At 41.6% G+C, this 23,827-nt stretch overlaps 1 pseudogene; it reads left to right on the forward strand.

Annotated features, from left to right (window-relative positions):
* The first annotated feature begins 789 nt into the window (after positions 1–789).
* LOC147995743 (induced myeloid leukemia cell differentiation protein Mcl-1 homolog pseudogene) lies at positions 790–3,261 on the forward strand (annotated as a pseudogene).
* The last annotated feature ends 20,566 nt before the right edge of the window (positions 3,262–23,827 follow it).

The raw sequence follows: 23,827 nt of genomic DNA on the forward strand, positions 1-23,827 counted from the left end.
TCCAGAAGTAGACATACTGGTAGCCAAACTTGGTAATATATAAGAATCACCCATATGGTGCTGGTTTTGAAGACATGAATGGATCATGGAGACCACCTGAGGTTTGACACTGGGAGAGGCTGGGAAAGGCCATTGGTAAAAGTGCAGCATAGGTGAAGTTGAGGGTTGGCACCAAGAAGTGATCCTATGAGAGGCTATTGGTGAAAGTTCAGCCTAGTTGTAGAAGTCCCCAGCATAATGAAGATGCCTATACCATGGGATGACCACTAAGAGCAGCAGCAGCTGTGGAGTGGATTCAGCCAGAGCTTAGAGTGCTACAGAGGGCAGAGCTGGAGACTCGACCCAAGCCCTTTGCAGGAGCCCAGTTCATTGGAACAAGAAGCTGTGAAGTTGAATTTGCCTAAGAGACCTCAAGATGTTAGAAATACCAGAGCTGTGGGTTACCTGCTGCGGAAAGCTGCCAACAAACAGAACGAGCTCAAGAGAAAGAATTGTGTTGAAGTCAACAAAGTTGAAAGGAATTGGACATCAGACATGGAAATGCAGGGTTTGGAGTTTGCCAATCTTCTTTTTGGTCCTGCTTTAGTCAAGCATTTCCTAGCTCTGACATTTTGGAATGTTAATGTATATGCTCTGATTGGAGATTTACACAGCAAAGATATAACCAGAATTATTTCTTAAGTACACCCTGAAACACCTGGTCACATTTTAGTGACAAGGTTCCTGAGATGGAGGTGTCTTAAAATTCGAAGGCATGAAAAGTAGATTATAGAAAGGATCAAAGCTGAGATGGGGATGTCTTGTACAAACTTTGTCTTATGCCAAGTAGGCTTCTGAAAAAGTAGAATCTTGTATACTTCATACAGGGCAACAATGGAATGAAATGGGAGACTTCTGTGAAGTCAGCATAAACTATCATACAATGGGAAAAACACCAGAGGGATCTAATACATCTAAAGCATTACTGACCAAGACCACATTGGATTGGGACTTGAGAATTTAGGAATTTTATCATTGGAAAGAAAGGTCATTGCCTGGGAAGCCTGAGACTGGGATCAAAGATACCTGAGTCAATACAGCTTCTCTTAGAAACATTTCTGTAAAAGGGAAGAAGATGTAGCTATTCTAGGATTAATATACCTTCCCTGGGGAGGAATCACTCCACAAACGATTACATTAGTGAAGAAAAATCTTTTTAATGACACAATCTACTCAGCTCTGGCTAATGCTCAAAGAAAAGACAGCCAAGAACAGATTTTACATTCCAGATATGCTATCAATCCATGTCTCTTTTAGGTTCAGACCCAGGGTTATGTTTTAAATAACAAGTGTAGACTGGAGACCCCAAGTCCCACAGTTGGGAGATTTACACAGCAACAATATAACCAGAATTATTTCTTAAGTACACTGGTGCCCTGACACGGCAGGTCACTCTTCAGTGACAGGGTCCTGAGATGGATGCAGAAGATGAGAGACAGGAAAAGTAGGAGGTAGACAGTGTGGGAGCTGGGGTGGGGATGTCTTGGACAACCGCTGTCTTATGCCGAGTAGGCTTCTGAAGAATAGCATCTGGTGTACTTCTTACAGGAGGGAAAAAAGAAGTGAGAGATTTCTATAAAGTTAGCACAAACTACCATAAAACGGGAAAAACACAGGAAGGATCTAATAAAAGAATTTTGTACTGAACATCTCAAAAACATTACTGACCAAGCCCCACTGAGAACCATAGCCTCATGTGGTAGAAAGGGCTGGGATCTCAGTATCTGAAGCAACCCAACCCCAAAGGCCCTGGTCCGACCACTACCTGATTTCCCAAGCACCTTCCTTGCTTTAGAGAAGGAGCTCTATTTTACTCTCACTACATCAGAACCTTAGGGAAGCTCCTAAGGCCTAAGCCCCAGGCTGTTACTGGCTCTGGAGCGTGAGAAGGAGCTGTGCCATTCTCCATCCATGAAGGCCTAATAAAAAGCCTTGCTTGATCAGGCCAGTCCTCAACACAACCCTGTTTTTAGTCTCAAAGAGTTGTTACCAGGTGTCGTTTTCCCATGTGGCAAAACTATGCTTTTCTTAAGAAGAAAACTGGACTCCTGACTTCCGCCTGCCTCAAGTCTGGAGTTGCCTCCTTCCTGGCACTCGACCCACACCCCCCATCGCCCACCTGAGCCAGCTAGACCAAGTTTGGCCTGCGGAGAAACGGGGTAATGGGCTTGAACCTGTACTGCTGCTGCACTAGCCTCAGCGCAGGCAGCAGCTCTCAGGTAGGGATAGTCTAGGAGGCCAAGGCCCAGCGCGAGCTGGGAGGGGAGGCCGTTCTGCTGCCTGGCGCATGGGTGGTTGCCCGGCCGCTGCCCATGGGCGCCGAGGACCCTGACGTCACCGCGTCGGCAGGGAGGCGGCTGCTCAAGTCGCTTGGCCTCCTCGCTGTGCCGCCCTAGGAGATGGCCTTGTCAGCCGCGGCCATCATGTCTCCAGAGGAAGAGCTGGACCGTTGCAAGCCCGAGGTGCTCAGCAAACGCTCAGCGGTGCTGCCCCTCCTGGAGCTCAGGAGCAAGGCGGCTAGACCGGGGGGGGGGGGGGGGGGGGGGTGAGGGGGGGTGGGGGTGGGGGGGTGGGGGGGTGGGGGTGGGGGGGTGGGGGTGGGGGACGACCTGTACTGCCAGTTGCTGGAGATAATCTTGCACTACTTGCTACTTGTGGGAGCAGGCGACCGGCTCCAAGGACGCTAAGCCTCTTGGCGAGGTCCCCTGGGGCGGGCCAGAAGGCGCTGGAGACCCTGGGGCGCTTGAGCGATCAGGTGCAGCCCAACCATGAGACTGCCTTCCAGGGCGTGCTTCAGAAACTGGACATTAAAAACGAAGACAATGTTAAATCTTTTTCTTGAGTGATGACCCATGTTTTCAAAGATGGAGTAACAAACTGGGGCAGGATTTCTTTTGGTGCCTTTGTGGCCAAACACTTAAAGAGCCTAAACCAAGAAAGCTACATCGAACCTTTAGCAGAAAGTATCACAGAGGTTCTTGTAAGGAAGAAGCATAACTGGCTTGTGAAACAAAGAGGCTGGGATGGGTTTGTGAGTTCTTCCACTTACAGGACCTAGAAGGCAGCATCAGAAATGTGCTGCTGGCTTTTGTGGGTGTTGCTGGAGTAGGGGCTGGTCTGGCATATCTAATAAGGTAGCTTGTGAGTGCAATAGGTGACTCTAAAACCTCCAGCCACCAACTACATGCTTCTGTGAGAACAAATGTGTTTATGAAGGTGCACTTGAAGCTGCCCGGGATTTTAACACGGCAGAAAGAAAGTGGCTACAGATTTGTGGCTAACGAGAATAAATACATGGGAAAAGTGCTCCCTCTGGAAGAGTCACTGTCTGAATGAAGTGAAGTTCGCTCTCAGCAAACTTTGGGAGGCCATGGAGGACTTCTAGAATGAATGAAAGGGTGAACAGAAAGGTTTGATTTCCTTGTCTGGAGATGGAAGAGGGGCCAGTCACCAGGTTGGTCCTAGAGTTCAATAAGTATGCAGCATCCATTACTCTGCTCCTAGTGCTGGCAGAGAAGCCCTGACAATGGTGGTGACTTGTGTAAAATGGATGTTTAACCTACAAGTAACCAATCTCTGGCTAGAAGCCGCAGTGCTGTACAAGAGGGTGAAGGAGGAGGCGCTCTAAGCAGGCCCAGGTATGCTTAAGTTTATTAGTCTAGTGATGGCCAAAAGGTACTTGACTCAATAAGGTTCATTAGTTAGTTATGAAACTGGACCGCCTCAATTTTTAAGAAAACTTATGAAATTCATGTGTTCTCTGTATCTAGGGTAATTCAAGCATTTGGGCTAATAGCCACTTATCAATGAGTGCATACCATGTATGTCTTTCTGTGATTGGGTTAGCTCACTCAGGATGATATTTTCCAGTTCCAACCATTTGCCTACGAATTTCATAAACTCGTTGTTTTTGATAGCTGAGTAATATTCCATTGTGTAGATGTACCACATTTTCTGTATCCATTCCTCTGTTGAAGGGCATCTGGGTTCTTTCCAGTTTCTGGCTATTATAAATAAGGCTGCAATGAACATAGTGGAGCACATGTCTCTTTTATATGTTGAGGCATCTTTTGGGTATATGCCCAAAGAGGTATAGCTAGATCCTCAGGCAGTTCAATGTCCAATTTTCTTAAAAACCTCCAGACTGATTTCCAGAATGGTTTTACCAGTCTGCAATCCCACCAACAATGGAGGAGTGATCCGCTTTCTCCACATCCTTGCCAGCATCTGCTGTCACCTGAGTTTTTGATCTTAGCCATTCTCACTGGTGTGAGGTGAAATCTCAGGGTTGTTTTGATTTGCATTTCCCTTATGACTAAAGATGTTGAACATTTCTTTAGGTGTTTCTCACCATTCGGCATTCCTCAGCTGTGAATTCTTTGTTTAGCTCTGAACCCCATTTTTTAATAGGGTTACTTGTCTCCCTGCGGTCTAACTTCTTGAGTTCTTTGTATATTTTGGATATAAGGCCTCTATCTGTTGTAGGATTGGTAAAGATCTTTTCCCAATCTGTTGGTTGCCATTTTGTCCTAACCACAGTGTCCTTTGCCTTACAGAAGCTTTGCAGTTTTATGAGATCCCATTTGTCGATTCTTGATCTTAGAGCATAAGCCATTGGTGTTTTGTCCAGGAAATTTTTTCCAGTGCCCATGTGTTCCAGATGCTTCCCTAGTTTTTCTTCTATTAGTTTGAGTGTGTCTGGTTTGATGTGGAGGTCCTTGATCCACTTGGACTTAAGCTTTGTACAGGGTGATAAGCATGGATCGATCTGCATTCTTCTACATGTTGCCCTCCAGTTGAACCAGCACCATTTGCTGAAAATGCTATCTTTTTTCCATTGGATGGTTTTGGCTCCTTTGTCAAAAATCAAGTGACCATAGGTGTGTGGGTTCATTTCTGGGTCTTCAATTCTATTCCATTGGTCTATCTGTCTGTCTCTGTACCAATACCATGCAGTTTTTATCACTATTGCTCTGTAATACTGCTTGAGTTCAGGGATAGTGATTCCCCCTGACGTCCTTTTATTGTTGAGGATAGCTTTAGCTATCCTGGGTTTTTTGTTATTCCAGATGAATTTGCAAATTGTTCTGTCTAACTCTTTGAAGAATTGGATTGGTATTTTGATGGGGATTGCATTGAATCTGTAGATTGCTTTTGGTAAAATGGCCATTTTTACTATATTAATCCTGCCAATCCATGAGCATGGGAGATCTTTCCATCTTCTGAGGTCTTCTCCAATTTCTTTCCTCAGTGTCTTGAAGTTCTTATTGTACAGATCTTTTACTTGCTTGGTTAAAGTCACACCGAGGTACTTTATATTATTTGGGTCTATTATGAAGGGTGTCGTTTCCCTAATTTCTTTCTCGGCTTGTTTCTCTTTTGTATAGAGGAAGGCTACTGATTTATTTGAGTTAATTTTATACCCAGCCACTTTGCTGAAGTTGTTTATCAGCTTTAGTAGTTCTCTGGTGGAACTTTTGAGATCACTTAAATATACTATCATATCATCTGCAAATAATGATATTTTGACCTCTTCTTTTCTGATCTGTATCCCCTTGATCTCCTTTTGTTGTCTGATTGCTCTGGCTAGAACTTCAAGAACTATATTGAATAAGTAGGGAGAGAGTGGGCAGCCTTGTCTAGTCCCTGATTTTAGTGGGATTGCTTCAAGTTTCTCTCCATTTAGTTTAATGTTAGCAACTGGTTTGCTGTATATGGGTTTTACTATGTTTAGGTATGGGCCTTGAATTCCTATTCTTTCCAGGACTTTTATCATGAAGGGGTGTTGAATTTTGTCAAATGCTTTCTCAGCATCTAATGAAATGATCATGTGGTTCTGTTCTTTCAGTTTGTTTATATAATGGATCACGTTGTTGGTTTTCCATATATTAAACCATCCCTGCATGCCTGGGATGAAGCCTACTTGATCATGGTGGATGATTGTTTTGATGTGCTCTTGAATTCGGTTTGCCAGAATTTTATTGAGTATTTTTGTGTCGAAATTCATAAGGGAAATTGGTCTGAAGTTCTCTTTCTTTGTTGTGTCTTTGTGTGGTTTAGGTATAAGAGTAATTGTGGCTTCGTAGAAGGTATTCGGTACTGATCCATCTGTTTCAATTTTGTGGAATAGTTTGGATAATATTGGTATGAGGTCTTCTATGAAGGTTTGATAGAATTCTGCACTAAACCCGTCTGGACCTGGGCTCTTTTTGGTTGGGAGACCTTTAATGACTGCTTCTATTTCCTTAGGAGTTATGCGGTTGTTTAACTGGTTTATCTGTTCCTGATTTAACTTCGATACCTGGTATCTGTCTAGGAAATTGTCCATTTCCTGAAGATTTTCAAGTTTTGTTGAATATAGGTTTTTATAGTAAGATCTGATGATTTTTTGAATTTCCTCTGAATCTGTAGTTATGTCTCCCTTTTCATTTCTGATTTTGTTAATTTGGACGCACTCTCTGTGTCCTCTCGTTAGTCTGGCTAAGGGTTTATCTATCTTGTTGATTTTCTCAAAGAACCAACTTTTGGTTCTGTTGATTCTTTCTATGGTCCTTTTTGTTTCTACTTGGTTGATTTCAGCTCTGAGTTTGATTATTTCCTGCCTTCTACTCCTCCTGGGTGTATTTGCTTCTTTTTGTTCTAGAGCTTTTAGGTGTGCTGTCAAGCTGCTGACATATGCTCTTTCCTGTTTCTTTCTGCAGGCACTCAGCGCTATGAGTTTTCCTCTTAGCACAGCTTTCATTGTGTCCCATAAGTTTGAGTATGTTGTACCTTCATTTTTATTAAATTCTAAAAAGTTTTTAATTTCTTTCTTTATTTCTTCCTTGACCAGGTTATCATTGAGTAGAGCATTGTTCAATTTCCACGTATATGTGGGCATTCTTCCCTTATTGTTATTGAAGACCAGTTTTAGGCCGTGGTGGTCCGATAGCACGCATTGGATTATTTCTATCTTTCTGTACCTGTTGAGGCCTGTTTTTTGACCAATTATATGGTCAATTTTGGAGAAAGTACCATGAGGACCTGAGAAGAAGGTATATCCTTTTGCTTTAGGATAGAATGTTCTATAAATATCCGTTAAGTCCATTTGGCTCATGACTTCTCTTAGTCTGTCTACATCTCTGTTTAATTTCTGTTTCCATGATCTGTCCCTTGATGAGAGTGGGGTGTTGAAATCTCCCACTATTATTGTGTGAGGTGCAATGTGTGTTTTGAGCTTTAGTAAGGTTTCTTTTACGTATGTAGGTGCCCTTGTATTTGGGGCATAGATATTTAGGATTGAGAGTTCATCTTGGTTGATTTTTCCTTTGATGAATATGAAGTGTCCTTCCTTATCTTTTTTGATGACTTTTAGTTGAAAATTGATTTTATTTGATATTAGAATGGCTACTCCAGCTTGCTTCTTCTGACCATTTGCTTGGAAAGTTGTTTTCCAGCTTTTCACTCTGAGGTAGTGTCTGTCTTTGTCTCTGAGGTGTGTTTCCTGTAGGCAGCAGAATGCAGGGTCCTCGTTGCGTATCCAGTTTGTTAATCTATTTCTTTTTATTGGGGAGTTGAGGCCATTGATGTTGAGAGATATTAAGGAATAGTGATTATTGCTTTCTGTTACATTCATATTTGGATGTGAGGTTATGTTTGTGTGCTTTCATTCTCTTTGTTTTGTTGCCAAGACAATTAGTTTCTTGCTTCTTCTAGGGTATAGCTTGCCTCCTTATGTTGGGCTTTACCATTTATTATCCTTTGTAGTGCTGGATTTGTAGAAAGATATTGTGTAAATTTGGTTTTGTCATGGAATATCTTGGTTTCTCCATCTATGTTAATTGAGAGTTTTGCAGGATACAGTAACCTGAGCTGGCATTTGTGTTCTCTTAGGGTCTGTATGACATCAGTCCAGGATCTTCTGGCCTTCATAGTTTCTGGCGAGAAGTCTGGTGTGATTCTGATAGGTCTGCCTTTATATGTTACTTGACCTTTTTCCCTTACTGCTTTTAATATTCTTTCTTTATTTTGTGCGTTTGGTGTTTTGACAATTACGTGACGGGATGTGTTTCTTTTCTGGTCCAATTTTTTGGAGTTCTGTAGGCTTCTTGTATGTCTATGGGTATCTCTTTTTTTAGGTTAGGGAAGTTTTCTTCTATGATTTTGTTGAAGATATTTACTGGTCCTTTGAGCTGGGAGTCTTCACTCTCTTCTATACCCATTATCCTTAGGTTTGATCTTCTCATTGAGTCCTGGATTTCCTGTATGTTTTGGACCAGTAGCTATTTCCGCTTTACATTATCTTTGACAGTTGAGTCAATGTTTTCTATGGAATCTTCTGCTCCTGAGATTCTCTCTTCCGTCTCTTGTATTCTGTTGGTGAAGCTTGTATCTACAGCTCCTTGTCTCTTCTTTTGTTTTTCTATATCCAGGGTTGTTTCCATGTGTTCTTTCTTGATTGCTTCTATTTCCATTTTTAATTCCTTCAACTGTTTGATTGTGTTTTCCTGGAATTCTTTCAGGGATTTTTGTGACTCCTCTCTATGGGCTTCTACATGTTTATTTATGTTTTCCTGGAATTCTTTCAGGGATTTTTGCGATTCCTTTCTGTAGGCTTCTACTTGTTTATTAATGTTTTCCTGTGTTTCTCTAAGGGAGTTCTTCACGTCTTTCTTGAAGTCCTCCAGCATCATGATCAAATATGATTTTGAAACTAGATCTTGCTTTTCTGGTGTGTTTGGATATTCCATGTTTGTTTTGGTGGGAAAATTGGGCTCCGATGATTCCATGTAGTCTTGGTTTCTGTTGCTTGGGTTCCTGCGCTTGCCTCTCGCCATCAGATTATCTCTAGTGTTACTTTGTTCTGCTATTTCTGACAGTGGCTAGACTGTCCTATAAGCCTGTGTGTCAGGAGTGCTGTAGACCTGTTTTCCTCTCTTTCAGTCAGTTATGGGGAGAGAGTGTTCTGCTTTCGGGCGTGTAGTTTTTCCTCTCTACAGGTCTTCAGCTGTTCCTGTGGGCCTGTGTCTTGAGTTCACCAGGCAGGTCACTTGTAGCAGAAAAGTTGGTCTTACCTGTGGTCCTGAGGCTCAAGTTCGCTTGCGGGGTGCTGCCCTCGGGCTCTCTGTGGCGGCAGCAACCAGGAAGATCTGCGCCGCCCTTTCCAGGAGCTTCAGTGCATCAGGGTTCCAGATGGCCTTTGGTGTTTTCCTCTGGCGTCCGAGATGTATGCGCAGAGAGCAGTCTCTTCTGGTTTCCCAGCCTTGTCTGCCTCTCTGAAGGTTTAGCTCTCCCTCCCACGGGATTTGCGTGCAGAGAACTGTTTATCTGGTCTGTTTCCTTCAGGTTTTGGCGGTGTCTCAGGCAGGGGTCCTGCCGCTCCTGGGCCCTCCCCCACGGGAGCCCAGAGGCCTTATACAGTTTCCTCTTGGGCCAGGGATGTGGGCAGGGGTGGGCAGTGTTGGTGGTCTCTTCCGCTCTGCAGCCTCAGGAGTGCCCACCTGACCAGGCAGTTGGGTCTCTCTCTCACGGGGTCTGGGAGCAGAGAGCTGCTGCAGGCCGGGATCCACGGGTGTCTCAATTTTTAAGAAAACTTATGAAATGTATTTGTCTGTGAAAATTGTATATATTTTTACAGAAAGTCTATTTCTTTGAACATAAGAAGGAAGTCTTGGATTTAGTTTTTCCATTGCCTTTTGAAATTTGCAACTTCTCTAGTTAGAAATGTATTTCTTACAGCTTTTTAAAACTTTGTCATGGGGGCTGGGGATTTAGCTCAGTGGTAGAGCGCTTACCTAGGAAGCGCAAGGCCCTGGGTTCGGTCCCCAGCTCCGAAAAAAAGAACCAAAAAAAAAAACAAAACTTTGTCATGATCAGTTCTAGTGTATATGCAGAGCCAGTTGTATGTGTGGACTCGTTGTAGTAGAACAAATCTGAGTTATAACTGTGTTGGGTTAAATATCTAATCTGTTTCTGTATTTAAGGATCACAGGTAGATATAAGACACTTGATCCCCTGTTGACTTGCTAAATTGTACAATGCTTTGAGAAAGCAGACTAATCTTAACCACGGTGCTCTTCTCAGGGTTTACTTGTTTAACACAAGTTTAAGCCTGATATCAATAAAACAAATATGTATTTCTTTTATACTAAAAGAAGAAGAAGAAGAAAAAGAAGGAGGAGGAGGAAGAGGAGCAGGAGGAGAAGAAGTAGAAGGAGAAGGAAAAGAAGAAGAAAAAGAAGAAGAAGGAGAAGAAGGAGAAGGAGAAGGAGAAGGAGAAGGAGAAGGAGAAGAAGAAGAAGAAGAAGAAGAAGAAGAAGAAGAAGAAGAAGAAGAAGAAGAAGAAGAAGAAGAAGAAGAAGGAGGAGGAGGAGGAGGAGGAGAAGAAGAAGAAGAAGAAGAAAGAAGAAAACAGAAACAGAAACTGGACCTCCTGCCACACCAAACACTAATATTAGTGGTGACCATATATTGCCCCCTTAAGCCACTTGTTAGAAGCCTATTTTTGATATCAAGATGGGCCTTGTAGCTTATTATGAACCAGAATTGTCTCCTTTGTTATTGTTTGTAGACAAATGTCTAATCCTGGTAAACAAACACATGTATACTAGCATTCTATTTTCTAACAGGCCTGGTTAGCATACAGTGTATGTGTCCAGTGTTTTAGAAGCAGTCATCCCTCCGCAACATTCTACTTGGTGTCACTAAATTTTGATAAACCCTTTCCATCATTATTTTTACTGTTCTACTTCACAGCTTAATATTGGGGAGTTACCTAACATATGAGATGCCTTTACAGCCTCCAAAAAGTTAACTCCAAATGGAACTTACACCTTCATGTTAACAGCTAAATGCTAACAGCTAAGGCCAGAACTTACTGAAGATAGTAGAGAAACTAGGGCTCTCTGAGTTTGGCATCCTGCCAAGTATGTTTATACACAGAAGCCCTTTTTCCAAATATTTTGTGCAGATGGAGCCACCCTGGTGAAGTTATTCACAGACCATCTCCTGATCCAGGGAGGGAAACAAACCACAAGGAACCACACAAGTCATTGCTTCTGTCTGGCTGCTGTTTACCACAGAGCCCAGGGACAACCCACCACACCAGCTCCCTCCCCCTTGTTGGAGATGGCCCTGCACTTACCATGTGCAGACTTCTGAGTTTGCCTGAGCTCTCTGCATAGCACCCAGCAGCTGTACTCAGAACAGAACAAAAAGAAACACTCCTGACTGCTCAGCTTCAAGAGGAACTTGCAGGAAACCATCCAGAAAAGCCCACCTTCCACTCTGATTGGCAGATCCACTTGGATGTTCTGATTGGCTAGTGAGTCCTTAGTGACATAAGCACCACCCTTAGGGTTAAGGGGACTCAGTGGAGTAGTTCCAGGCCAAGGCTACTCCTCACAGACCGGTCCCTTTGGAGATTTGCAGAGCTTTGCATTTCACACAACTTTTATCTGTTTTCCCACCCAGGTCCAGGGAGGACCCATTACTCCAGCTTCCAGATGTTCAGCCACCTGCTTATCCCCTTTGTGGACAGTGCCTCTATCCTCCCATGTTGCAGCTTTGGAACTTGCCTAAGCTCAAATCACAACACTCAGTAGGCACTTCCCCTTCTTCTACCTAGAATTAAGGTGCATAACTTGCACAGCCCATTTCTAAATTTGCAGTGAGGTTATCTGTAGTACCTCCACCTGAATTGGTGCCCGAAATCTTAACAATTAAGGAGGGATTTAGGAAACAAGATTTTTGTTTTGTGCCTTCTTCTGTGTTCAAGTAAACTGCAAATCCTTTTTGCGTGATAGTCATGAAACAACCCTCAGAGCAAAGGAGGAATCATATGACCAACAGGGTGGAGCATTCTTGTTAAGCAGCACATCTTCCTCAGTACCATAAACAAACAAAGAACAACAACAAAACCCACAGCTATATTAGTAAAGATTTCTAGATAAAGAGAACTGATAGATTCAATCTCTATCATGTTAGAAATGGATTTATTAGATTGGCTGAAGGGCTGTGTTGTTCTACTAGCCCAACAGTGCCTGTCTACCAGTGAAAACTTGAAGAAACCAGAAGTGCTTTAGTCCATGTGGCTGCATGCTTAACCTGGTCTTCAGTATATATCAGAATTCCTAAGAAACAGGCTCTGATGCCAGAAACAAACAAACAAACAAACAAACAACCTTCTTGGGCAGAAGTAGAGCAATCAGACAAAGAGAACGAGGTATCTATCATCTTTAGTGTCCTTAATATATGTAAGCTGTGGCACAGATTAAAGATGGATCTTATCATCTCAAAAAATCCAGATTAAAGAAGGGTTTTCCAAATTCAAAAGCTTTAAGAAAACCCCCCACAATAACCACCTATTTTGTTTTAGATAATTTCTGATAAGAGTTACATTGAGTACTACGAATTGCCAGTCCAACGATTTAGACAGGAGTGGTGAGAAAGACCCCCTCCCCCCTTGTGGGAGTCAAAAAAGCATGGAAGCCATTTCTAAAGCAACAATTTTCTTCTAAAAGAGGAAGTATTTAGACTTAGTGAATGTGGATACCTTCACATATAGGTTCGCCTTTTCTTAGCATGCTAAGTTACATCCTCTTCTGTACACTGTGATAATGCAAAAGAATAAATATTTAGGAGAATTCTTAGCTCAAAGTCATGCAGAAACAAATGTAAATCATGAAAATGATGGACAAAAATGCCTTTCTGGAATTTCCATCTTGCAGTACAAGGTCTTAGCTGACATCAAGCAAATGACATTGTAAAGCCTATGGCTAAAGAGCCAATGCTACTAATCATGACCTGTGATCTAAGCAATGACTATACCAGTGCCACTATTCTCACATATAGAAAGGACAAAGAACACAACAGCTAAGGACCAACCTTGAATAGGTCTGGGTTCCTAAGAGAAGGGGTGTTTGAGAGCAGCAGGGAAACAAACAAACAACTTGAAATCAAATCATGGGTCCAATGGTGCTGGTTCAACTGGAGGTCAGCATGTAGAGAATGCAAACCGATTCATGCTTATCACCACGTGCAAAGCTTAAGACCAAGTGGATCAAGGACCTCCACATCAAACCAGATACACTCAACCTAATAGAAGGAAAAGTGGGGAAGAGTCTTGGACATATGGGCATTGGGGAAAATTTCCTGAACAAAACACCAATGGTTCATGCTCTAAGATCAAGAATCAACAAATGGGACCTCATAAAACTGCAAAGCTTCTGTAAGACAAAAGACACTGTCATTAGGACAAAATGGCAACCAACAGATTGGGAAAGATCTTTACCAATCCTACATCTGACAGAAGGCTAATATCCAAAACATACAAAGAACTCAAGAAGCCACTACCGAAAGACTATACATGGACTGACCCTGGGCTCCAACTGCATAGGTAGGAATGAATAGCCCAGTAAGAGCACCAGTGGAAGGAGAAGCCCTTGGTCCTGCCAAGGGTGAATCCCCAATGAATGTGATTGTTGGGGGGAGGGTGGTAATGGGGGGAGGATGGGTAAGGCAACACGCATATAGAAGGGGAGGGGGAAGGGTTAGCGGGAAGTTGGCCAGGAAAAAGGGAAAGAGAATAACAATTGAAATGTAAATAAGAAATAACCAAATTAATAAAGATGGAGAAAAAAAGAAGTCAGACTCCAGAGAACCAAATAACCCTATTAAAAAATAGGGTACAGAGCTAAACAAAACATTTTAAACTGAGGATTATGGAACGGCCAAAAAGCACCTAAAGAAATGTTCAACATCTTTCATCATCAGGGAAATGCAAATCAAAACAACCCTGAGATTCTACTTCACTCCAGTCAGAATGTCTAAAATAAAAAACTCAGGTGACAGCAGAGGCTGGCAAGGATGTGGAGGAAGAGGAACACTCCTCCATTGTTGGTGGGATTGCAAACTGGTACAACCATTCTGGAAATCAGTCTGAAGGTTCCTCAGAAAATTGGACATTGCACCCCCTGAGGACCCAGCTATAACACTCCTGGGCATATACCCAAAAGATGATCCAACATACACCAAAGACACATGCTCCACTATGTTCATAGCAGCCTTATTTATAATAGCCAGAAGCTGGAAAGAACCCAGATGCTCTTCAACAGAGAAATGGATTCAAACAAATGTGGTACATCTACACAATGGAGTACTTGTCAGATAACAAAAACAATGACTTTATGAAATTCATAAGGAAAGGGAATGAACTAGAAAGTATCATCCTGAGTGAGATTACTCAATCACAGGAAAACACACTTGCTATGCATTCATTGATAAGTGGATATTAGCCAAAAAGCTCAAATTACCCAAGATGCAATCTACAGACCACAGGAAGCTCAAGAAGAAGGATGACCAAAATGCAGATGCTCCCACTCCTTCTTAAAAGGGGAAAAATATGTCCATAGGAGGATATATGGAAGCAAACTTTAGAAAAACTCAAAGAACGGCCATTGAGCCTGCCCCACATGTGGCCCATATATATACACAGCCACCAAAACTAGATAAGATTGATGAAGCAAAAAAAAAAAAAAAACCACATGCTGAAATGGACCAGATATAGATCTCTCCTGAGAGACACATCCAGAGCATGTCCAATACAGAGGTCAATGCTAGCAGCAAACCACTGAACTGAGAACAAGACCCCCTGAGGGGAATTAGAGGAAGTATTGAAAGAGTTGAAGGAGCTTGCAAACCCATAAGAACAACAATGCCAACCAACCAGAGCTTCTGTGTACTAAACCACTACAGAAAGACTATACATGGACTGACTCAGGGCTCCAACTGCATATATAGCAGAGTATAGCCTTATTGGGACACCAGTGGAAAAGGAAACCCTTAGTCCTGCCGTTGTTGAACCCCCAGTGCAGGGGAATATGGGGGTGTCAATAAGGAGGATGTATGGGGAAAATACCCATATGGGGGAAGGGGCAGGGAGGGGATGGGGGCTTATGGATGGGAAACCTGGAAGGGGAATAGCATTTGAAATGTAAGTAAAGAAATATATCTAATAAAAAAATAAAAGAAAATTTAGATGGGAAAAGATAATATGAAATTTAAATAAAGAGAATATTAAGGATTGAAGAAAAAAAAAGCACTGTTCATACTTTTGTCCTTCCCCAACACTCACATGGCAGCTCACCATGGTCTGTAACTACTCTTCCATAAGAAACATAAATCAAAATAGTTAGGTATATTCTAGTACTTGGGATTGACTTGTATGGTTTCATAAAGAATATGTTTTCTATAAGTCCGAACATATAGATTCAAAATTTAGCGGTATAAAAATAAACCTCTATTACCAAGGACCAAGAGGGATGTTCTAAAAGAAGGGATGTCTGGGAGCAGCAAAAACAAAGGAGTGACAGTCAAATCTTAGATCAACCTAGAGGCCTATGCCCTGCTGGAGACAGCTTTCCAGCGTGCTTTCTCTCTGTTCTGCTTCCTCTGGAGATCTCCAGACAGCTCTCTCTAAGTTCTGCTAAAGACCCTTCTCCAAGCAGTTCTCTCTTGTTATTCTATCTCTGGATCCTCACCTCCTGCATATAAGCACAGGCTTTTCTATATATCAATTCAGTCATTTTCACCTTTCCCTTTGACTATCTTAAGAATTAGCATCCTGTGACCCAGGCCCTTAATTCTTAGAAATCAACAATTCTGATTTTCTTTTTCTTTTAACATTGCAAAAGCACTCGGAGATCTGCTTGCCTCTGTTAAGCACAGAGGCTAAACTAGCTGGGTGGGACCTAGTCCTGAAATTAGCATTTCTACCATACCTGGGCCTAACCCGAAAAGTTAATTCTGGAGCCAAATATCAGAGATCACGACCTGGTAAAATAGACTGGATTACTACACACCACGCTCCTATATAACAGCACTGTCACAGTTTTTCTAATTTGTTCACAATAATAGAACAAAGGAAGTTATTAAGAGAAGCATTTAAAATATATGAATGGAAGCATGGCATAGGTATTTTACATCAAATTGGGGGATTTCATCTTATGGACTTCAGATTGGACTTCATGATAATGTTAGTCTCTCCAGGGTGAACATTGAGGCAGAATGGCCATGGGGACAATGATGATGCTAAAAGTTACATGGACCTCAAGAATGGATAAATTCCGATATCACCATGGATTTCAGTGTTGTCCTTCCTTTCTGTTTTCTTGGCTCACTTGTAAATGGAACGCTCATGCTAGAGGATCAATATGCTCTATATCAGTGACAACTGAACCATTTCTCTTCTCTTTTAGAAGAAAATCTAAGTGTAATGTGATTTGTAACTAGGGTAACATCAGTACTTATTCCCTTATATGGTGGTCAGAATGTTTTGCAGAAAAAGAGGAAGGCACTCACTTTCTCCTTATGTAATCAAGAACACATTATATTCAGTGGGACCGATTCTAGCCAATTTAGATTATGGCAAGAGTAAGGGGATGTTTCCCTGGTGATTTAAGAGAGATACTTAAAGAACCAGAATGGTAAATTTCTTAGGGGTACAAAGTTCTTGTCAGGTATCCCTTACAATTCCCTGAAGCAGGCCATTTGGCCATTTTTTAATCCCATTCACACATTGAGTTCTCTGGAGTCTCCAGCACTTGTTAAGTACTGCTGCCAGCTCATTTGGAGCAACCTTTCCTAATTATATCATATCCCCAAATACTGACAGTCTCACTTTTGCCTTGTTTGCCCATGTACCTCTCAGCAGTGAGAGGAAGTTATTTCTATCTTACTGCAGTTAATGATATTGTAGGTGTTTGTTGAAATATTTACATAGTTTCTAAAGGCCTTATAATAGCTAAATTTATGTACAGTGCAAATTTACATGCATTGCGGAAGGCTATACACATGACTGGTACATCTTTACTAATTTTGACGTGAAAAGGAAGCAACACAAGTATTTGGACAATTATAAAAATTCATCTGCCTATTTGATTACCTTTTACTGAAAAACCTTGATCATTGTTTTTGTTTTAAGACTACTTTTGGGAAAGAATTCATTCCCAATGCTACTAATTGAACAAAATGTCAGGATATATTTAGTGTTATCTGATCAAAATAAAGCATTAAAAATAGAATGCCGGGTTTTTAGCTGGATTCCCAACCTGGCTGATCCCCACCTGCAGCTCCTGCTCCCAAACCCCTTGGGAGAGAGAGCTCACCGTTCAGACAGGTGGGCACTCCTGAGACTGCAGAGCAGAAGAGACCACCAATACTGCCCACCCCTGCCCACATCCCTGGCCCAAAAGGAAACTGTATACAGCCTCTGGGAACGGGAAGATAGGGGCATGGAGCTACAGGTCCCCTGCGCCCCAGACACCGCTGGAACCTGAAGGACCCGGTCAAAAGCCCCCTGCACCCAAATCCAGTGGGAGGGAGAGCTAAACCTTCAGAGAGGCAGACACGCCTGGGAAGCCAGAAGAGACTACACTCTGCCCACATTTCTGACTCCAGAGGAAAACACCAAACACCATCTTGGACCCTGGTGCATGGGGGCTCCTGGAAAGGGGGGCTCAGGTTCTCCTGGTTGCTGCCCTCGTGGAGAGCTCATAAACAACTCCCCACGAGCAAACTTGAGCCTCCGGACCACAGGTAAGACCAGCTTTTCTGCTCCAAGTGACCTGCCTGGTGAACTCAGGACACAGGCCCACAGGAACAGCTGAAGACCTGTAGACAATAAAAACTACACGCCCAAAAGGAGAATGCTCTGTTCCCATAACTAGCTGAAAGAAAACAGGAAAACAGGTCTACAGCACTCCTGACACACAGGCCTATAGGACAGTCTAGCCACTGTCAGAATTAGCAGAACAAAGTAACACTAGAGATAATCTGATGACGAGAGGCAAGAGCAGGAACACAAGCAACAGAAATCAAGACTACGTGGCATCATTGGAGCAAAATTCTCCCATCAAAGCAAACACTGAACATCCAAACACACAAGAAAAGCAAAATCTAGATTAAAAATCATATTTGATCATGATGCTGGAGGACTTCAAGAAAGACATGAAGGACTCCCTTAGAGAAATGCAGAAAAATATAAATAAACAAGTAGAAGCCTATAGAGAGGAATCACAAAAATCCCTGAAAGAATTCCAGGAAAACACAATCAAACAGTTGAAGGTATTAAATATGGAAATAGAAGCAATGAAGAAAGAACACAGGGAAACAACCCTGGATATAGAAAACCAAAGGAAGAGACAAGGAGCCATAGATAAAAGCATCACCAACAGAATTCAAGAGATAGAAGAAAGAATCTCAGGAGCAGAAGATTCCATAGAAACCATCAACACAACTGTCAAAGATAATGTAAAATTCAAAAAGCTACTGGTCCAAAATACACAGGAAATCCAGGACTCAATGAGAAGATCAAACCTAAGGATAATACATATAGAAGAGAATGAAGACTTCCAGCTCAAAGGACCAGTAAATATCTTCAACAAAATCATAGAAGAAAACTTCCCTAACCTAAAGAAAGAGATGCCCATAAGCATACAAGAAGCCTACAGAAGTCCAAATAGATAGGACCAGAAAAGAAACTCCTCCCAACACATAATAGTCAAAACACCAAACGCACAAACTAAAGAAAGAATATTAAAAGAAGTAAGGGAAAAGGGTCAAGTAACATATAAAGGCAGACCTATCAGAATCACACCAGACATCTCACCAGAGACTATGAAAGCCAGAGGATCCTGGACAGATGTCATACAGACCCTAAGAGAACACAAATGCCAGTCCAGGTTACTGTATCCTGCAAAACTCTCAATTAACATAGATGGAGAAACCAAGATATTCCATGACAAAACCAAATTTACACAATATCTTTCTACAAATCAGGCCCTACAAAGGATAATAAATGGTAAAGCCCAACATAAGGAGGAAAGCTACACACTAGAAAAAGCAAGAAATTAATCGTCTTGGCAACCAAAGAGAAGAAAAGCACACAAACATAACCTCACACCCAAATATGAATATAACAGGAAGCAATAATCACTATTCCTTAATATCTCTCAACATCAATGGTCTCAACTCCCCATAAAAAGACAAAGATTAACAAACTGGATACACAATGAGGACCCTGCATTCTGCTGCCTACAGGAAACACACTTCAGAGACTAAGACAGACACTACCTCAGAGTGAAAGGCTGGAAAACAACCTTCCAAGCAAATGGTCGGAAGAAGCAAGCTGGAGTAGCCATTCTAATATTGAATAAAATCAATTTTCAACTAAGAGTCATCAAAAAAGATAAGGAAGGGCACTTCATATTCATTAAAGGAAAAATCCACCAAGATGAACTCTCAATCCTAAATATATATGCTCCAAATACAAGGGCACCTACATACATAAAAGAAACATTACTAAAGCTCAAAGCACACATTGCACCTCATACAATAATAGTAGGAGATTTCAACACCCCACTCGCATCAATGGACAGGTCATGGAAACAGAAATTAAACAGAGACGTAGAAAGACGAAGAGAAGTCATGAAACAAATGGACTTAGCAGATATTTATAGAACATTCTATACTAAAGCAAAAGGATATACATTCTTCTCAGCTCCTCATGGTACTTTCTCCAAAATTGACCATATAGTTGGTCAAAAAACAGGCCTCAACAGATACAGAAAGATAGAAATAATCCCATGTGTCCTATCAGACCACCACGGCCTAAAGCTGGTCTTCAATAACAATAAGGGAAGAACGCCCACATATACATGGAAGTTGAACAATGCTCTACTCAACAATAACCTGGTCAAGGAAGAAATAAGGAAAGAAATTAAAGACTTCCTAGAATTTAATGAAAATGAAGGTACAACATACCCAAACTTATGGGAGATAATGAAAGCTGTGCTAAGAGGAAAATTCTTACCTCTGAGTGCCTGCAGAAAGAAACAGGAGAGAACATATGTCACCAGCTTGACAGCACACCTAAAAGCTCTAGAACAAAAAGAAGCAAATACACCCAGGAGGAGTAGAAGGCAGGAACTAATGAAACTCAGAGCTGAAATCAACCAAGTAGAAACAAAAAGGACCATAGAAAGAATCAACAGAACTAAAAGTTGGTTCTTTGAGAAAATCAACAAGATAGATAAACCCTTAGCCAGACTAACGAGAGGATACAGAGAGTGTGTCCAAATTAACAAACCAGAAATGAAAAGGGAGACATAACTACAGAATCAGAGGAAATTCAAAAAACCATCAGATCCTACTACAAAAGCCAATATTCAACAAAACTTGAAAATCTGCAGGAAATGGACAATTTCCTACACAGATACCAGGTACCGAAGTTAAATCAGGAACAGATAAACCATTCAAACACCCCCATAACTCCCAAGGAAATAGAAGCAGTCATTAAAGGTCTCCCAATCAAAAAAAGCCCAGGTCCAGACGGGTTTTGTGCAGAATTCTATCAGACCTTCATAGAATACCTAATACCAATACTATCCAAACTATTCCATAAAATTGAAACAGATGGAGCATTACTGAATTCCTTCTATGAAGCCACAATTACTCTTATACCTAAACCACACAAAGACACAACAAAGAAAGAGAACTTCAGACCAATTTCCCTTATGAATATCGACACAAAAATACTCAATAAAATTCTGGCAAACCGAATCCAAGAGCATATCAAAACAATCATCCACTATGATCAAGAAGGCTTCATCCCAGGCATTCAGGGACGGTTTAATACACGGAAAACCATCAACATGATCCATTATATAAACAAACTGAAAGAACAGAACCACATGATCCTTTCATTAGATGCTGAGAAAGCATTTGACAAAATTCAACACCCCTTCATGATAAAAGTCCTGGAAAGAATAGGAATTCAAGGCCCATACCTAAACATAGTAAAACCCATATACAGCAAACCAGTTGCTAACATTAAACTAAATGGAGAGAAACTTGAAGCAATCCCACTAAAATCTGGGACTAGACAAGGCTGCCTACTCTCTCCTTACTTATTCAATATACTTCTTGAAGTTCTAGCCAGAGCAATCAGACAACAAAAGGAGATCAAAGGGATACAGATTGGAAAAGAAGAAGTCAAAATATCTCTATTTGCAGATGATATGATAGTATATTTAACTGATCCCAAAAGTTCCCCCAGAGAACTACTGAAGCTGATAAACAACTTCAGCAAAGTGGTTGGGTATAAAATTAACTCAAATAAATCAGTTGCCTTCCTCTACACAAAAGAGAAACAACCTGAGAAAGAAATTAGGGAAACGACACCCTTCATAATAGTCCCAAATAATATAAAGTACCTCGGTGTGACTTTAACCAAGCAGGTAAAAGATCTCTACAAGAAGAACTTCAAGCCTCTGAAGAAAGAAATTGAAGAAGACCTCAGAAGATTTGAAAGATCTCCCATGCTCATGGATTGGCAGGATTAATACAGTAAAAATGGCCACTTTACCAAAAGCGATCTACAGATTCAATGCAATCCCCATCAAAATACCAATCCAATTCTTCAAAGAGTTAGACAGAACAATTTGCAAATTCATCTGGAATAACAAAAAACCCAGGATAGCTAAAACTATCCTCAACAATAAAAGGACTTCAGGGGGAATCACTATCCCTGAACTCAAGCAGTATTACAGAGCAATAGTGATAAAAACTGCATGGTATTGGTACAGAGACAGACAGATACCAACGGAACAGAATTGAAGACCAAGAAATGAACCCACACACCTATGGGCACCTGATTTTTGACAAAGAAGACAAAACCATCCAATGGAAAAAAGATAGCATTTTCAGCAAATGGTGCTGGTTCAACTGGAGGGCAACATGTAGAAGAATGCAGATCGATCCATGCTTATCACCCTGTACAAAGCTTAAGTCCAAGTGGATTAAGGACCTCCACATCAAACCAGATACACTCAAACTAATAGAAGAAAAACTAGGGCAGCATCTGGAACACATGGGCACTGGAAAAAATTTCCTGAACAAAACACCAATGGCTTATGCTCTAAAATCAAGAATCGACAAATGGGATCTCATAAAACTGCAAAGCTTCTGTAAGGCAAAGGACACTGTGGTTAGGACAAAACAGCAACCAACAGATTGGGAAAAGATCTTTACCAATCCTACAACAGATAGAGGCCTTATATCCAAAATATACAAAGAACTCAAGAAGTTAGACCGCAGGGAGACAAATAATCCTATTAAAAAATGGGGTTCAGAACTAAACAAAGAATTCACAGCTGAGGAATGCCGAATGACTGAGAAACACCTAAAGAAATGTTCAACATCTTTAGTCATAAGGGAAATGCAAATCAAAACAACCCTGAGATTTCACCTCACACCAGTGAGAATGGCTAAGATCAAAAACTCAGGTGACAGCAAATGCTGGCAAGGATGTGGAGAAAGAGGAACACTCCTCCATTGTTGGTTGGATTGCAGACTGGTAAAACCATTCTGGAAATCAGTCTGGAGGTTCCTCAGAAAATTGGACATTGAACTATCTGAGGACCCAGCTATACCTCTCTTGGACATATACCCAAAAGATGCCCTAACATGTAACGAAGACACATGCTCCACTGTGTTCATATCAACCTTGTTTATAATAGCCAGAAGCTGGAAAGAACCCAGATGCCCTTCAACAGAGGAATGGATACAGAAAATGTGGTACATCTACACAATGGAATATTACTCAGCTATCAAAAACATTGACTTTATGAAATTCATAGGCAATTGGAGGGAACTGGAAAATATCATCCTGAGTGAGGTAACCTAATCACAGAAAAACACACATGGTATGCACTCATTGATATGTGGCTATTAGCCCAAATGCTTGAATTACCCTAGATACAGAGAACACATGAATCTCAAGACGGATGATCAAAATGTGAATGCTTCACTCCTTCTTTAAAAGGGGAACAAGAATACCCTTGGCAGGGAATAGAGAGGCAAAGATTAAAACAGAGACAGAAGGAACACCCATTCAGAGCCTGCCCCACATGTGGCCCATACATATACTGCCACCCAATTAGACAAGATAGATGAAGCAAAGTAGTGCAGGCTGACAGGAGCCGGATGTAGATCTCTCCTGAGAGACACAGCCAGAATACAGCAAATACAGAGGCGAATGCCAGCAGCAAACCACTAAACTGAGAACAGGACCCCCGTTGAAGGAATCAGAGAAAGAACTGGAAGAGCTTGAAGGGGCTCGAGACCCCATATGAACAACAATGCCAAGCAACCAGAGCTTCCAGGGACTAAGCCACTACCTAACGACTATACATGGACTGACCCTGGACTCTGACCTCATAGGTAGCAATGAATAGCCTAGTAAGAGCACCAGTGGAAGGGGAAGCCCTTGTTCCTGCTAAGACTGAACCTCCAGTGAACGTGATTGTTGGGGGGAGGGTGGTAATGGGGGGAAGATAGGGAGGGGAACACCCATATAGAAGGAGAGGGGGAGGAGTTAGGGGGATGTTGGTAGGGAAACCGGGAAAGGGAATAACATTCGAAATGTAAATAAGAAATACTCAATTTAATAAAGAAAAAAAGAGGAAAAAATAGAATGCCATGAGCTGGGCATGCTGCATGTGTCTTTAATGATAGCAGTCATGAGCTGGAGGCAAGAGGATCTCTGTGAGTTTGAGGGTATACTGGTCTATAAAGCATGCCCATTACAGCCAGTATTCAGTTACACAAAGAAATCCTGCCTAGAAAAATAACACAAGACAAAACAGAACAGGAAATATATAAAAATAAAAATTCCAGTTTACAGTCTTTCCTATTAGGTATGTGTGATAAGTGGGATGTGGCTTCTGGTAGTTCATTTTTTTTGTCAACT

The sequence above is a fragment of the Rattus norvegicus genome, chromosome 3 (assembly GCF_021556685.1).
Source record: "Rattus norvegicus strain SHRSP/BbbUtx chromosome 3, alternate assembly SHRSP_T2T, whole genome shotgun sequence".
In the NCBI taxonomy this organism is placed as follows: Eukaryota; Metazoa; Chordata; class Mammalia; order Rodentia; family Muridae; genus Rattus; species Rattus norvegicus.